Raw genomic sequence first — 17,962 nt, 5'->3', positions numbered from 1 at the left:
AGACACCCTAGTCCACTCCTCTGTCACCCCAAACAGCCCTTCCCCTTCGCCTGGCACCTTCCCGTGCAAGCGGAGGAGATGTAACACCTGCCCCTATACCTCCCCCCTTCTCACTGTCCAGGGCCTCAAACACCCCTTCCAGGTGAAACAGCGATTTACTTGTACTTCTCGCAATCTAGTATACTGTATTCGCTGCTCACGATGCGGTCTCCTCTACATCGGGGAGACCAAACGCAGATTGGGTGACCGCTTTGCGGAACACCTCCGTTCAGTCCGTAAGGATGACCCCGAGCTTCCGGTCGCCTGTCATTTTAATTCACCACTCCATTCCCACTCGGACCTCACCGTCCTTGGTCTCTTGTATTGTTCCACGGAAGCTCTGTAGTGTATGTACTTTGAAGAAGGAACAATATTCTGCAGCCCCTGTATACTGCAGTACCAGTAGTGACCACCCCGGTATATAAGCCTGTGCAGTAACTTTGTATAGTAGTTCCAGTTTTGTCTCCATTCAGTAAACACCTGTTATAACCAACTCCTGCAGTCCGTGTCTCAATTACACACGGACACACTCGAGGAACAGCACCTCATCTTCCGATTAGGCACTTTGCAGCCTTCCGGACTCAATATCGAGTTTAACAATTTCAGATCATAACCTCGGCCTCTATTACTTTTTTACTTGTAATTTTTCCACTCCTTTCCCCCCCCCCCCACCTTTCCTTTTGTTTCACTCTCCCACCTGGCAGCTATCTCTTGCCCTGCCAGTACACTTCACATCTAATCTCAGCCTATTACCATCTCGTCTGGCTTCATATACCTTTTATTGTCTCTTCTACTACTTTTGTGTCTTTCACTTCTTTTGTCCGATCGCAGCCCTGCCTTCGATCTATTTTCTTTTCTTTCCAGTTTTGAAGAAGGGTTCAACCCGAAATGTCAACTCAAATTTCTCTCCACGGATGTTGCCTGACCTGCTGAGTTTTTCCAGCATTTTCTGTTGTTATTTCCTGTACAACTGTAGTAAGACATCCTTGCTCCTGTACTCAAATCCTCTTGCAATGAAGGCCAACATACCATTTGCCTTTCTAACTGCTTGCTGCACCTGCATGTTTGCTTTCAGTGACTGGTGTACAAGAACACCCAGGTCTCTTTGTACATCAGCATTTCCCAATCTATCACTATTTAAATAATACTCTACCTTTCTGTTTTTCCTACCGAAGTGGATAACTTCACATTTATCCACGTTATACTGCATCTGCCATGTATTTGCCCACTCACTCAACTTGTCTAAATCGCCTTGAAGCCTCTTTGCATCCTCCTCACAACTTACAATCCCATCTAGTTTTGTGTCGTCAGCAAACTTGGAAATATTACATTTGGTTCCCTCATCCAAATCATCATTGATATATATTTTGAATAGCTGGGTCCCAAGCACTGATCCCTGCGGTACTCCACTAGTCACTGCTTGCCACCCTGAAAAAGACCCATTTATTCCTACTCTCTGTTCCCTGTCTGTTAACCAATTTTCAATCCGTGCCAGTATATTACCTCCAATCCCATGTGCTTTAATTTTGCACACTAACCTCTTTATGTGGGACTTTATCAAAGGCCATCTGAAAATCCAAATACACCACATCCACTGGTTCTCCCTTATCTATTCTACCAGTTGCATCCTCCAAAAACTCCAGTAGGTTTGTCAAACATGATTTCCCTTTCATAAATCCATGTTGACTTTGTCTAATCCCGTTGATATTTTCTAAGTGTCCTGTTATCACATCCTTTATAATTGGCTCTAGCATTTTCCCTGCTACTGATGTTAGGCTAACCGGTCTGTAGTTCCCCATTTTCTTTCTCCCTCCTTTTTTAAATAGTGGGGTTACATTTGCCACCCTTCAATCTGATGGAACTGTTCCATAATCTATAGAATTTTGGAAAATGACAAGCAAGAATTTTGGAAGATGACAACTAATAAGCATCTGGCCCGCTGACTCCACACTGAGTCCCAACTGTAAACAAACAAAATGCACATGCACAGGAGCCTATCTTTGACGCAACACACTACAATTTCCAGATGCCCCCCAAAAGCTTGCATAGTGTAATTGTTGTCTTAGATGCTGATCAATCAACAAAGGGCATACAGGGTTTGGAGGAGAAACTTTGCCCAGGGCAGAACCTGAGAGAAAGGAGAGTTTGCGTGCCTTGCTCATTTCATTTATTTTCAGGAGGAATGGAAAGGGTCTCTCAGCACCATCTCTTCAAAGGATCAAGACATTGAAGCAACAGCAAAAGTAAATAGAGAAAAGAGGAAGATATACTGAAAAAGAGAGAATTAAATACTGCAAAGAGAGAGATAAATATTATTAGGAAAAACAACACCAAAGGAGGAGAACCAGATTTTCCTGTTATTGTGCCTCAGCATATTGATTACCTGGACGCAGCACATAGAGGAGAGTTGGTTGGACTCCCTTCAGGACTTGTAATCTTTCCTACCCAATTTTCCATTATGCATTGTGTTCAGACAATTCAACACACCCAGGCACAATAATAAGAAGCTCCACCTCCAAAAGAGTGGGAGAGAAAGTATCAAGTGAATTAAATACCACGAGGGATAGACAAATATAATTAATGAGATAAGATATATCTGTTTTGCACTGCAGCTCTGTCACACTTCAGATGTCATACTTTAAATTTTCCACTTCAAAATTTGAAAAGTATAAAAAGACAAAAAAGCCAGCGATTTAGCGCTGCTTCCTTCTGATCTGAAGCCAGAAATTTACAAGCACTTGCTAATCTTCAAACCTCCTGCACCAACAGCAATTAGCCTCAGGATATACAGCAGTTAAGACTCTGTGACCTTAAAGGGACAGCCCATCTTAAACACAGCTCCATCTGAGCAGCAGAATAATACACTGTGCATTGTACAGTAAATGATCCTGTGGATATATTTACAAAGAGCAACACTACTGGACATCATCTAGTTTATCTATGTACTGCTTCCCATTCCTATCAGATACTGGGATTCCTGCAGTTCTGACAGAAACGAGGACCGCAATTTCACCTACCGAGGCAGGTTCAGGGCGGCCAGGGTTGGTGGCGGGATGCGACCCTGCTGCTGGCTCCAGCCCACTCTTTGAAAAGATTTTATGATGATTTGGCTTGTTAAACCCGCCCTGCACGTTTCCCGGCCAATTGAAGGAAACGTCATCAGCCAGTTTCCTTAAAGGGACCATGCGCAAATTGATTTTGACAGTTCTGCTGTCAGTGTTCTACAGCATTGAGGTGTTGCAAACACTGACAAGCACTGCATAGAGGTGCACAACTGCACCCAGGCTTTCCCATGACACCCTCCATATGCTTATGGAGGGAGTCACAGCACGTAGGGAGGTTCTCTTCCCTTCCCATAAGCGGAGGAGACCTCCGCAGGAGGTCAACGCAGCCTGGTTGTACATTGCACAGCAGGACACAAGCAGGGATGTCGTCAGTAGGACCAGGCTGCAGTGGCACAAACCTTTCAATGATCTCAGTAGATCACAAAACGTTACTGCAAATCCACACTCAACCTCATCCTGCTGTGCCACTCATCACATCCCCATCACTCTGCCTTCTCTACCCTACTCCTGCACACCCTACTCCTGCACATCCTTACTCACACCAACTTACCTTGCACCTCCACCCATCCCACTCTATCTACATTATCACTTCCCCATCTCACTAGCCTCGCCTCACACTCACCCTCGCCCTAGTCCAATCATACCAACTAATAACACACAAGGTTAGGCACTTGGGTGTTTTATGCAATGTTCATGTGAAGTTTCTGTTAATGTGCTGTCAAACGTTGAAATTTTTATTTTCAATCCTTTGCGTTCGTGGACAGATCTGTGTGCACCTTTGGAAGAAGCTTAGTGAGTTGCAGTGAATGGTGAGACATAACAGTACCCCCACAATGGTAATGAGTGTGAAAGGAATGGATTGGGCATTATAGGGATGCTTTATGTTGTTGGTGTGGGGTGGTGCCAACCTGGTGCATCATGTGGTAGCCAGGGAGTATAGCATCAAGTAAAGTAAATCTAGCTATGGTGAGGCCATCCCTGGTGTCCTGGGCCACAATGTGGTCGGGTGCTGATGCCCTTTGTCAGTTGATTGCGGAGAAGGTTGGTGTTGTTGCTGGTGCTGCTGGTGTGCCTGGTTCTGCTGGTGTTGGGGCTGATAGTGGTGGGATTCTGAGGACCAAGGTGAGAGAGTGTAAACCGTATACATTCTGATGTAATAGATGGCAGGTGACGGTGAGATGACAGAAGCAAATATGTCAATGGTGAGTGAGGCTGTTCCATTGAGGTGACATTGGATACAGTTTGCTTCAAACACTTGCAAGCTGCATAAAGCTCAATCTGTCATACAAATGCAAGGAGCAACAGTTTTTGAGCTTGGAAAGTGAACAGCTATGAGATGGGAGCTTTTGTACAATTTTTGCAGCTGTCAGGTAATCAGATAATTCAATGCTGAATCCACTCACAACATGCTGAGCTGACGTGATCCCCGAGCTGAAAGGTCAGCTTAAAACACTATTTAAGTGCCACTTAACAATCTCTCTAATGATCTAAATTGCCTCCCCTGCCGCTTGGTGTCGGGTCTGTTCAGCGATGACAAACCCAACATTTGGGCGACTAGCATGGAGAATTCCCACCCGACCCACCACCAAATGCACCGCTGACCCTCTGAAAAATTCCCCCCCCCGCAGGACTCTCCCTTAGTGCTCCAAATCTTAGCACTCTCCCCAGTGCTATCACTTCAAGCCCCAGTACCAATCCCAATTCTCCCAGACCCTAGGACTACCCACACAGTGCTGCAATATTCCTGAAGACTTCTGTTGCCAATTCACTTGCACCCCGTCCCAGATCGATAGATGCCAGACCCCAGGAATCAATTAATAAACCATACACCAAATACCACTCCCCAAGGCTACCAATCTCCATATTTCCCCTCTGGTGTGCTGCCGTATGCCAAAACCACTCCCTACTGCTGCAGAGCATCACAATCACATCCTACCTCTACTACTAAGCCGAATACACCTACCTCCAAGCTGCCAACCATCTTGCTATGACTCCAAGGTTCGAAAAAAGGGGGAAAAATTGAGTCGCACTAACCTCGCCGGGGTGCTACTTATAGCGTCCCGAAAAATTTAGCGCCTCCTGCGGCCGAAATTGAGTGGTAGCACCCCAAGAGGACGCTGCTGGAAGCGCCCCACCTCCTTCTTGGGGCGCTGCGAGGGAATATTGCGGCGCTACGTGCCGCAGTATTGCAGGCCTTCCTCCCATTCTTAAAGGGGAGGGGCTTTGTGCAGCATGACCCGGGGCCCAACTGGGCCACTGGGATCGGAGTGCCGGCAAAAGAGCCCGGCACTCAAGAGAAGTGCCGGGCTGATGGAGCGCAACCAGCACTCCGCCAGGGGTGGGAGGGGGGGTGGTCAGGAGGCCGGGGACGACAGCGGAGGCAGGTGCTGGCAGGCGGCCAGCAACAAAAATGGCCACCCGGCTACTCGCCTTTAAATAACGCCACCCCGGCCGCAGGTAGGACTCCCTGACCCCGTCAGACATAGCGTCTGGTGGTAAGTCAGGTGGCGCTACCGAAGATTGCGGCCGGGGTGCGAGCGGGGCGCTAACGGGAGGCACAAAGCAACCAAATTTTTCCCCCTAAGGAATTAATATTAAATACACCCTGACTTACCATGAGTGATGCCACAGGAAATATTCTAGTTAAGAAATAAATACGGAAAACAGAAATATATATTGAGAAACCGTGAGAAATTATATTCATGTTAGAAACAAAAAGTGGTTAAAGATTATAATAAAGGCACTTATTTATGATTTTCACAGAAAGAAATGTATAGCCTGAAACAGCAGTAAAAATCCCAGATTACTATGCAACAACATGTGCCTATTTATAGAAATTGGGATGAGGGGTGGAATTTGAACTCTTCCTACTGGGTGTGATTAGAGAGGCAAAGAGTTAAAATAGAGTGGTTTTGTTTCTCACTAAATCTCCAATTGTAACGCTGCTGGTTTTGGAGCAGATCAGGTGCCTGCTGGACTCAGGCAGGAGCCTCGTGTATAATTGCTAATTGTAGTCCTATGATGATATCAATAGGACCCTAATGGCATTTTAACTGTGGCCTGTTTCCCACCAGGCTGAAGCAGGTTGGCGGCTGGTGGGAAGAATGAAGAGGCCCTCCAAGTAAGTGAAAACATTTCCTTTCCTCCAAGCCCACAAGGAAAGTCACAGCCTCTCCTGCTGTGGAGTTACCCCCTGCCCCTGCACCCCCCCCAGCAGGACCCTCCCAGAAACCCCAAAAATAGAGCAACAGAAACAAATACTGAGAAAGCGAGAGAGAGAGAAACAGAAGTGAAGGATGAGAGATTTTTGTTGTTGTTGCAGATTTACCAGTTAATGATATCTATAGTTAGAGAAGTGAGAGGCTGAGAGAATTTATGGTGGGCCCAGCCCCCAAAAAATTCAGAAATAAATAAATCCAACCGTGGCCACGATGTAACCATGTACAGGAGTCCGTCTCAGATAAACAAACTCATGACTTTATTCAGTTCAGCGAATGAGGTGCCCGCAGGTGGGAGCCTGATGCGTAAATGTTAATTGGAGTCCTATGGGGGTGAAATTTTTGTGGGGGGGGGGGTGGGGGGGGGGGGGTGGGGATCAGCAGTGGCAGGTTGAGTGTGAAAATTTCCCCCCCCCCACTGTCCCGCTGTCAAGCCGCTACCACGCGCCTTTCCCAGATGTCGGGTCAGTCAGCGCTAAACAGACCCGACATGCAGTGGCGGGGGAGGCAATTCAGGTTATTATGACCTTGTTAACAGCCCATTAAGAAGTATTTTGAGCTCATCTTTACATTTTATGAGGTCGTCCACGAGGATCACGTCAGGTAAGCAGGTCGGGAGTTGTATGACCATGGAATCATCTCATTACTTGACAGCTGAAAATGTGCTATAAAGGCTCCCATCTCACAGCTATTTACTTTCCAAGCTCAGAAGCTATTGCTTACTGCATTTGGAAGACAGATTGAGCTTTACGCAGGTTGCAAATATTTGGAGTAAACACTCTATCCAGTGTCACCTCATTGGAACAACCTATCTCACCATTGACAGATCGCTTCTGTCATCTCAAGTTCACCTGCCCTCTATTTCATTAGCATCAGTGCCCTTGAAACTCTCTCACCTTGGTCCTCAGAATCCCACCACGATCAGCCCCAACACCAGCAGCAGCAGCACCAACAACACCAACCTTCTCCGCAATCAACTGAGGCTACACAGGACATCAGCACCTGACCACATTGCTGCCTGGGAGGCCAGCGATGGCCTCACCATAGCCAGATTTACTTCACTTGATGCTGTACACTCTGGCTGCTACATGATGTGCCAAGTTGACACAACACAACATAAAGCATCCCTACAATGCCCAAGCCATTCCTTTCACACTCATGACCATTGCGGGGGGGGGGTTATATCTCACCATTCACTGCAACTCACTAAGCCACTTCCAAAGGTGCACACAGGTCTGTCCAAGAATCCAAAGTGTTGAGCATAAATGTTTCAATGTATGACACCACATTAACAGAAAATTTACATGAACATTGGCTAAAACACCCTTGTGTGTTGTTAGTTGGTGTGATTGGACTAGGATGAAGGTGAGTGTGAGGGATGGCTAGTGAGATGGGGATGTGATAATGTAGATAGTGTGCTGTCTCTCTTTAGCAATTTATGTTAGTTTTCCAGTTAATTCAGGGGTTTGAGTAAGTTGGGTCAATTCCCATTGTGTGCCACCACCTAGTGGATATTTGGTACCTAGCAACTGCAGTAAAAGTGCAGTAAAGTGCAGTAAAGCACAGTAAGTGCAGTAAAGTAAACTACTGTATATTACAGACCTACAGCTGCACATGGTCTGGGAAGTTATATTGTTCCCACGCTTGAGTCTTGGATATTATTTGTCTGTAAGTACTTGAGAATGTTATAGATGATTAGTGTACACTATATGTTGCAGAAAATGTTTAGTTTGTAACTTTTCTCTGGAAGCAAACTTACACAGCTAGCCGTGAAGTGCTCGCTCTCTGTCTAGCTGGTTAACTAGTAGCTGTATTTTGATGCACTATGTACAGGGCTAATTTAAAGAGAATGCCTTCCAGTTTGCTAAATGTATATTCACAGTAAGCTGTGTTTCCACGTGTTTGGTAATTTACATGCCAAATGTACTGTGTTGCTCAGGCGTACCTAAATTTGTGTATGCATATCAGTTATGTGCTTGTATACTAATGTGTGCTTCCATTTCTGTGTTGTATTTCAGTTTCACAATAAGAATCTTTCAGTAAAGTTTTACAAGAAAAGTCAAGCCTTGTGATTTTTATGGGAAGATATCAAGTTGTTAGCTACCTGTCTAGCTCTGCATAGGAACGCGCTGCGAGGGCAGAATAGATGGAGAGGGATGGGTGGAGATGCAAGATAAGTTGGTGTGAGTAAAGATGTGCAGGAGTAGGGTAGGGAAGGCAGAGTGATGGGGATATGATGAGTGGCACAGCAGGGTAAGGTTGAGTATGGCTTTGCAGCAACGTTTTGGGATCCAATGAGATCATTGAAAGGTTTGCGCCACTGACAGCACAACTGTCAAACTAAATTTGCGCTTGGTCCCTTTAAGGAAACCGGCTGATGACACCTCATCAAAAGACGTCATCAGACCCACTTCCTTCAATTGGTGGCAAACGCGCTGCGTGGGCTTAACAAGCCCAATCAGGGGAAAATCATTTTGGACAGCGGGATGGAGCCAGCAGAGAGGTCGAGACCCGCTACCAACGTTGCCCGCCATGGACCCACCGAAGTTGGGGAAATCGCGGCCCTGATGTCAGTAGGACGCTAATGGCATTTTAACTGCAACTGGAGGTATGACAAAAAAGAAATGCAGACAAAAACTGTTGGGGAGCAGAAGGGATTGGGAGAGAAATCCTCAGAGATCTGATTGAGATGGTAGAAAGAGAAAGCAAGAAGACAGAAACTTTGTTGGAGTTGCAGAGAGGGCAAGTTGATAAGGTGGTTAAGAAAGTGCATGGGATACTTGGCTTTGTAAATACAGACATTGAATAAAAAAACAAGGAAGTCATGCTAAACCTTTACAAATCACTGGTTCAACCTCAGCTCGGGAGATGGCATACAATTCTGGGCACCACACTTTAGGAAGGATATCAAGGCCTTGGAGAGAGTACAGAGGAGGTTTACCAGGGTGAAAGACTTTAGTTATGTGGAGCGATTAGAGAACCAGGGATTGTTCTCCTTAGAGCAGAGAAGATTAAGGGGAGACCTAATAGAGGTGTCCAAAATTATGAGATTTTGATGGAGCAAGTAGGGAGAAAGTGTTTTGTCTGGCAAGAAGGTCAGTAACCAGAGGTCATAGATTTAAAATAATTGGCAAAAGAACTAGAAGGGAAAGGAGGAGAAACTGTTTCACACAGAGGGCTATTAAGATCTGGAACACACTACCTGAAACAGTGGTGGAAGCAGATTCCATTGGACCTTTCAAAAGGCAATTGGACGTGTACTTGAAGAGGATTCATTTGCAGGGTTATAGGGAAAAAGCTAGGATGTAGGACTAAATTGGACAGCTCTTTTCTAAGAGTCGACACAGGCATGACAGGCCAAATGGTCTCCTTTTGAACGGTTAGGTTCCATGATTCTTTGAAGACAGATTTGAGAAAACCTGTTGGCAGTAGAAGACCTTTGAATATTAGAGCAGAGATACTCTGTTGAGGTGGAACAGAGAAGAGAGCATCTCTTGCTCTAATAGGATCAGATGGGACAGTTGGTATTGGAGCTTAAGGGCCCCACGTTATAAAGCAACGTGTCCTCCGACTTACTATGAGCAATGCCACTGGAGATCCATTAGGTCATGAAATTGACCCTGTAGTTGTTGGGAGCACAAAATTTGTTACCAAAAGACAACAGATTTTCCAATGGCCAATCTAGTACATACACGAGCAATTCTAGTTCCAAAAATGACGATTAACTCTGCATTTAAGTTTCTGTATACAAGGGACAGAATTCCAGATAAAACACTCTATTCATAGGCAGCAGTACAGCAGCAGAATGTGAAGCTTCACTGCTGGCAGCCTGTGGGGATTTTTTGAATTGACTCAGACTGTGACAGGAGCTCTTGCATTCCTAACATAATAAAGGGATGGTGCTGCTCCAGTCACAATCAATAGAGGACTGACGGTGGAGCCACATTTCTCTGATTCTAGAAAAGGAGAAACTCTACCACAGAGTTAGCTAACCTCATCAATTCCACTGCTCTGTAACCTTATTACCTGTACTGACTCCAGGAGCAAGCAATTGGTATTCTCTGTAACCTGCCACATGGAATTACAATATTCCATTACTAGGTGGATATCGTTTTTCCAGAACACTAAAATTGTTAATGATAGTGGGAATAGGTACTGACAGAGCAGAAGGTGGGTCTCATGGACAAGATGAGCTCGGAGAGGGCATTAGGAGAGAAACTAGAGAAAGATGTGAGTTCAGGGCTAGGATGGGAGGAGGAAACCTTTGTGGAAGTTTGGCATGGTGGGTAAGGGGAAGGATGTAGCAGAGGCAGTCGAATGGATGGTCTCAATTTTAATGACAAAGAATCCCATGAGCTGCTCACACTTTTCATTGAAGGCGAGGGTGGAGGGTTTTAAGGAGATGGTTGGTAATTGAGAAAAGAAGCTGGGGTTAACTTTGAATTCCGGGAGGATCCTGGAGCAGATCAGTCTTGGCCGAGGAGAGCAGAGCCCGATAGTGCTTGTTGTGGTCCAGCCAGATCTGGCAATAAATGGGTCAACCAGTTGTGTGCCATATACTATGGATCTGTGGATGCTGAAGCTAGCCCTGTTCTCCTAAAAGCCAGCCACCGTATTTGTTCTGCTTCAAATAATGCAGGCACCGTGGAATGCTGAACAATGAATGCATCACAGCTGCTTCCTGGATAATTGCCACTAATGTGCATGATGCTATTTTGTGGTCAGATCATATCTGCAATTGAGTACAGATGCTCTCTGTTTATAAAAAGGTCAGGGAGTTGATATGAAGAGCCCTGATGCCAAATTTGTACCAAGTCCAACGCTTTGCACTCAAGCGAACACGATGTGTCCTGTCCAGCTGATATTTCCTTTCCAAAGGAAAAGTGAGGAAGATGTTGTTCCTTGAAAACACAGCATTTTCACTTGCTTGATACATGTGTGCACTGCAGACTGTCCAATATGGTAGATGTCTCCTTTGTGGCTTGGCAGATCCAATAACATGATCCAGATATTATCTGCAGGTCATGGTGTAGCAGGTGGCACTACTATGTGGCAGCATGTCTTGTGAAGCCAGGGACCAATCTGCTTTGACACAGCCAGGTACATGTGAAGGGGTCTATAAGTGCATGTCCTGCGGTAGTGACAGGTGTGACTAGACTGAAACATCTCTGGTGTCCTTGCACCTGCATTTGTTGGGTCCTCACAACTCCTCTTCCTCATTTAATATCAATCATTCAGCATTATGGGAATCCCCAAAGCAATTACCATCCTTGCCTCTTTGCATAGTACGATTTAAATGCTAGCAGCAACCATGAACAATGAAGCAAAGTATTGCTAGGGGGGAGAAAATGAAAAATTGGAGATCCACTAAGTACAGCCAACTAATACTTTTGGTGCAATTTTCTCCATGAAATTGAAAATGCAAAAAAATAATTTATCTGCAACAAAAATCACATTCAAGAAGCCTTTTTGGGGAGGCCAGATACTGGTACTCCCCATGTGTTAAGTTTTTATGGGTGAGTAGCACTGTTGTGGGAGCAGCCCCATTCACACTCTGGAGATCTAGGGCTAGATTTTCAGTTGCTTGCGCCAGCAGTTAGCGCCTTAAGAGAAGTGATTTTCGGGCGCTATTCGTGTAGCGCCTGGGCGCAGCGCAGTTTGCGCCCCGCCCCAAATTAAGTTGCCTGTTAGCGCCGGCGCAAAGTTTAGCGGCCGCCCGGATGCGCGCGCAGAAAATGACATCACATCCTCGTGCAACGCCCTTTGGCCGCCCCGAATCCAAACTTCAGTCGGACCGCCCCATTCTGCGGCTGGCGTCCAGAGCGTTTGTAAAATGGAACGCAACACACCCTGGGGAGCGCAAATTAAAGGGCACTCCTCCTGCACTATAAACGGCAGTCTGCATGTGTTGTGTGGAAGGATCCAGTGTGTTGTTGTGAACGGTGTCTCCTCCTCCTCCTCCTCCTCCTCCTCCTCCTCCAAAAACACATGCACCCTTCCCCTTTAAGAGCTCACTGGCACCAGAGTGTCTGCCGTGCGCTGCGCCCGAGCTCGGGCGCTGCGCTCTGCACCGCCGGCTTAGCGCCTAAAGATAGTAGTGGAACGCCTCTTTTAGCGCTCCACCAACCTCTTAGGGCGAAGCCACTGAATTTCCGGCAACGGGGCGCTACTTTGGGGCGGGCGCCAACTTCGGGCGGGCGCTAAGGTTAGCGCCCCAAAACTGTCTATACTGAAAATCTAGCCCCTAGTGCGGTACCTTTCAAAAGATAATTTAATTTATTTATGAGGCCATATACCAGCAGCACAGTCTCACTTGTTGCATCCATTTTGTCCCTCATAAAATGAGGCACCTTGCAAATTAGTTGTGAGTGGTCGGACATCCAATTTTCCAATCTGTGCTGATCCCCAGCAAGCCTCCAAGCCATAGACACATTATAAAATTGGGCCTCGCATTGACTACATTTGTTTTATTGCTGAGAGAACCCCATGAGTGTGGAATAAATTTCATAGATTTCACTCTCCCTAAAGCTTTTCAGAATTTACTGAAACTATGATTTTAACTTATCCTGGACATCGTTTAAAGAAACAATTACATTGTTGCATCTTCAAAAAATTAATTACTTAGCTTAGCTTTATTAATGGCATATTCTAACTTTCTGACCTTGAGAATGCCATCATGAATTGTTAAAAAGTGCTTTCATTTACCAAATATTCACTATTTGTAATCCCACTTTATGATAAACATTCACGTGAACAGAAGTAGGCTATTTAACACAAGATAATTTTTTTTTTATTCGTTTATGGGATACGGGCATCGGTGGCAAGGCCAGCATTTATTGTCCATCACTAATTGCCCTTGAGAAGGTGGTGGTGAGCTGCCGCCTTCAACCGCTGCAGTCCATGTGGTGAAGGTACTGCCACATTGCTGTTAGAGTCATAGAGTCATAGAGTCATAGAGTAATACAGCACAGATAGAGGCCCTTCGGCCCATCGTGTCCATGCCGGCCATCAAGCCCTGTCTAATCTAATCCCATATTCCAGCATTTGGCCCGTAGCCTTGTATGCTATGGCATTTCAAATGCTCATCCAAATGCTTCTTAAATGTTGTGAGGGTTTCTGCCTCCACAACCCTTTCAGGCAGTGAGTTCCAGACTCCAACCACCCTCTGGGTGAAAAAGTTCTTTCTCAAATCCCCTCTAAACCTCCCTCCCTTTACCTTGAATCTATGCCCCCTAGTTATTGACCCCTCTACTAAGGGGAAAAGCTCCTCAGCATCCATCCTATCTATGCCCCTCACAATTTTGTACACCTCAATCATGTCCCCCCTCAGCCTCCTCTGCTCCAAGGAAAACAAACCCAATCTGCCCAGTCTCTCTTCATAGCTGAAGCGCTCCAGCCCTGGTAACATCCTGGTGAACCTCCTCTGCACCCTCTCTAACGCGATCACATCTTTCCTGTAGTGTGGCGACCAGAACTGCACACAGTATTCCAGCTGTGGCCTAACCAGTGTTTTATACAGCTCCATCATAACCTCCTTGCTCTTATATTCTATGCCTCGGCTAATGAAGGCAAGTATCCCATATGCCTTTTTTACCACCTTATCCACCTGTTCCGCCGCCTTCAGGGATCTGTGTACCTGCACACCCAGATCCCTCTGACCCTCCGTCTTGCCTAGGGTCTTACCATTCATTGTGTATTCCCTTGCCTTGTTAGACCCTCCAAAGTGCATCACCTCGCACTTTTCCGGGTTAAATTCCATTTGCCACTGTTCCGCCCATCTGACCAACCCATCTATATCGTTCTGCAGACTGAGGCTACCCTCCTCGCTATTTACCACCCTACCAATTTTAGTATCATCCGCGAATTTACTGATCATACCCTTTACATTCATATCCAAGTCATTAATGTAGACCACAAACAGCAAGGGACCCAGCACCGATCCCTGTGGTACCCCACTGGCCACAGGTTTCCAGTCACAAAAACAACCTTCGACCATCACCCTCTGCCTTCTGCCACTAAGCCAGTTTTGTATCCAATGTGCCAAGGCACCCTGGATTCCATGGGCTCTTACCTTCTTGACCAGTCTCCTGTGCGGGACTTTATCGAAGGCCTTACTGAAATCCATGTATACCACATCCACTGCGTTACCCTCATCCACACACCTAGTCACCCCCTCAAAAAATTCAATCAAATTAGTCAGACATGATCTTCCCTTGACAAAGCCATGTTGACTATCCCTGATTAATCCTTGTCTCTCCAAGTGGAGACACATTTTGTCCCTCAGGATTTTTCCAGTAATTTTCCTACCACTGATGTTAGGCTCACTGGCCTGTAGTTCCCCGGTTTTTCCCTACTACCCTTCTTGAATAATGGTACTACATTAGCGGTTCTCCAGTCCTCTGGCACATCCCCTGTGGCCAGAGAGGTCCTGAATATATGTGTTAGAGCCCCCGCAATCTCCTCCTTTGCCTCACACAGCAGCCTGGGGTACATTTCATCGGGGCCTGGGGATTTATCCATTTTTAGGCCAGCTAAAACCGCCAATACCTCCTCCCTCTCGATGTTAATATGTTCGAGCATATCACAGTCCCCCCGCCCTATTTCTATGTCTACATTGTCCTTCTCCATAGTGAAAACAGATGCAAAAAATTCATTTAGAACCCCTCCTACATCTTCCGGCTCCACACACAGATTGCCACTTTTGTCCCTAATGGGCCCTATTTTTTCCCTAGTTATCCTTTTACCCTTAATATACTTATAAAACATCTTCGGATTTTCCTTTATTTTGCTCGCCAGTGTTATTTCATGGCCCCTCCTTGATCTCCTAATTTCTTTTTTAAGTATCCCCCTGCACTTTTTGTACTCCTCTAGGGCTTCCTCCGTCTTTAGCCTTTTGTATCTACCAAAAGCCCTCCTTTTTTTCCTAATCCATTCCCGTATATCCCCTGACATCCACGGTTCCCTGTGGTTTTTGGAACCACTCTTGACCTTTATGGGAACATGTTGCCCTTGTATGACCTCAATCTCCCTTCTGAAAGCCTCCCATTGCTCCGATGCGGATTTTCCTACAAGTAGCTGATCCCAGTCCATTTTGGCCAGATCCTGCCTTATCCTATTAAAATCGGCCTTCCCCCAATTTAGAACCTTTATTTCCGGCCCATCCCTGTCCTTTTCCATGACCACCTTAAATCTTACCATATTATGGTCACTATCACCAAAGTGCTCACCTACTAGCACTTTTTCCACTTGGCCGGCCACATTCCCTAGAATTAGGTCCAGTACCGCCCCCTCTCTTGTAGGACTTTCTACATGCTGGCTCAAAAAGCTCTCCTGGATGCACTTTAAGAATTCTACACCCTCTGAGCCTTTCACACTTTGACTATCCCAGTTAATATTGGGGAAGTTGAAATCCCCCATTATTATTACCCTATTATTTGCACATTTCTCTGAGATTTGCCTACATATCTGTTCCTCTATCTCCCCCTGACTGTTTGGAGGCCTATAGTACACTCCCAGCAAAGTGCTTGCCCCCTTTTTGTTTTTAAGCTCCACCCATATGGCCTCATTAGAGGACCCAGCTAATATATCATCCCTCCTTACTGCAGTAATTGACTCCTTAATTAATATTGCGACACCCCCTCCTCTTATACCTCCCCCTCTGTCTCGCCTGAAGATTCTGTACCCCGGAATATTGAGCTGCCAGTCTTGCCCCTCCCTCAACCATGTCTCTACAACCAGGTAGGGAGTTCCAGGATTTTGACCCAGCGACGATGAAGGATCAGCGATACACTTCTAAGTCCGGATGGTGTGACTTGGAGGTGAACTTGGAGGTGGTGGTGTTCCCATGTCCTTCTAGGTGGAAGGGGTCACGGGTTTGGGAGGTGCTGCCGAAGATGCCTTGGTGAGTTGCTGCAGTGCATCTTGTAGATGGTACACACTGCAGCCACGGTACAATGGTGGTGGAGGGAGTGAATGTTTAAGGTGGTGGATGGGGTGCCAGTGAAGCAGCCTGCTTTGTCCTGGATGGTGTTGAGCTTCTTGAGTGTTGTTGGAGCTGTACTTATCCAGGCAAGTGGACAGTATTCCATCACACTCCTTATTTGTGCCTTGTAGATGGTAGAAAGGCTTTGGGGAGTCAGGAGGTGAGACATTCGCCACAGAATACCCAGCCTCTGACCTACTCTTGTTGCCACAATATATATATGGCTGGTCCAGTTAAGTTTCTGATGAAGCAGCTGAAGATGGTTGGGCCTAGGACACTGCCTTGAGGAACATAAGAACATAAGAAGTAGGAGCAGGAGTAGGCCATACGGCCCCTCGGGCCTGCTCCGCCATTCAATAGGATCATGGCTGATCTGAATCTAGACTCACGTCCACTTCCCTGCCCTCTCCCCGTAACACCTAATTCCCTTATTTGCTAGGTAACTGTCTATTTCCGTTTTAAATTTATTTAATGTTGCAGCTTCCACAGCTCTCTGGGGTAGCAAATTCCATAGATTTACTACCCTCTGAGTGAAGAAGTTTCTTCTCATCTCAGTTTTGAAAGGGCAGCCCCTTATTCTAAGATTATGCCCCCTAGTTCTAGTCTCACCCATCAGTGGAAACATCCTCACCGCATCCACCCGATCAAGCCCCCTCACAATCTTATATGTTTCGATAAGATCGCCTCTCATTCTTCTGAACTCCAATGAGTAGAGGCCCAACCTACTCAACCTTTCCTCATGCGTCAACCCCCTCATCTCCGGAATCAACCGAGTGAACCTTCTCTGAACCACCTCGAGAGCAAGTATATATTTTCTTAAATATGGAAACCAAAACTGCACGCAATATTCCAGGTGTGGCCTCACCAATACCCTGTATAACTGCAGCAAGACTTCCCTGCTTTTATACTCCATCCCCCTTGCAATAAAAGCCAAGATTCCATTGGCCTTCCTGATCACCTGCTGCACCTGCATACTAACTTTTTGTGTTTCATGCACCAGGACCCCCAGATCCCTTTGTACTGTAGCACTTTGCAGTTTCTCTCCATTTAGGTAATAACTTGCTCTTGATTTTTTCTGCCAAAGTGCATAACCTCACACTTTCCAATATTATATTCCATCTGCCAAATCTCTGCCCACTCACTTAGCCTGTCTATGTCCTTTTGCAGGTTTTTTATGTCCTCCTCACTCACTGCTTTCCCTCCCATCTTTGTATCGTCGGCAAACTTGGATATGTTGCACTCGGTCCCTTCCTCCAAATTGTTAATATAGATTGTAAAGAGTTGGGGTCCCAGCACTGACCCCTTCGGAACACCACTAGTTACTGATTGCCAGCCCGAGAACGAACTCCTGCAGCGATGTCCTGGTGTTGTGATGTTTGGCCTTAAATCACCACAACCTTTGTACAAGGTGTGACTTCAGCCAGTGGAGAGTTTTCTCCCAATTCCCACTGACTTTTGTTTTACTAGGGCTCCTTGATGCCACATTCGGTCAAATGCTGCCTTCATGTCAAGGGCAGTCACTCTCACTTCAGCTCTGGAGTTCAGCTCCTTAGTCCATGTTTGGACCAAGGCTGTCATGAGGTCGGGAGCCGAGTGGTCTTGGCGGAACCCAAACTGAGCATCAGTAAGCAGGTTATTGGTTATTAAGTGCCGCTTGA

General features: G+C 46.1%; 1 protein-coding gene across 1 annotated transcript in view; it reads right to left on the bottom strand.

Annotated features, from left to right (window-relative positions):
* LOC147112489 (visinin-like protein 1) overlaps nucleotides 1–17,962 on the bottom strand; it is a 237,419-nt gene that overhangs the window by 194,950 nt on the left and 24,507 nt on the right. The gene's annotated exons all lie outside the window — the stretch shown is intronic.

The sequence above is a fragment of the Somniosus microcephalus genome, chromosome 9 (assembly GCF_052327205.1).
Source record: "Somniosus microcephalus isolate GS21.2 chromosome 9, FLI_Smic_1.0, whole genome shotgun sequence".
Taxonomy (NCBI): Eukaryota; Metazoa; Chordata; class Chondrichthyes; order Squaliformes; family Somniosidae; genus Somniosus; species Somniosus microcephalus.
This window is presented reverse-complemented; position numbering and strand designations above follow the sequence as displayed.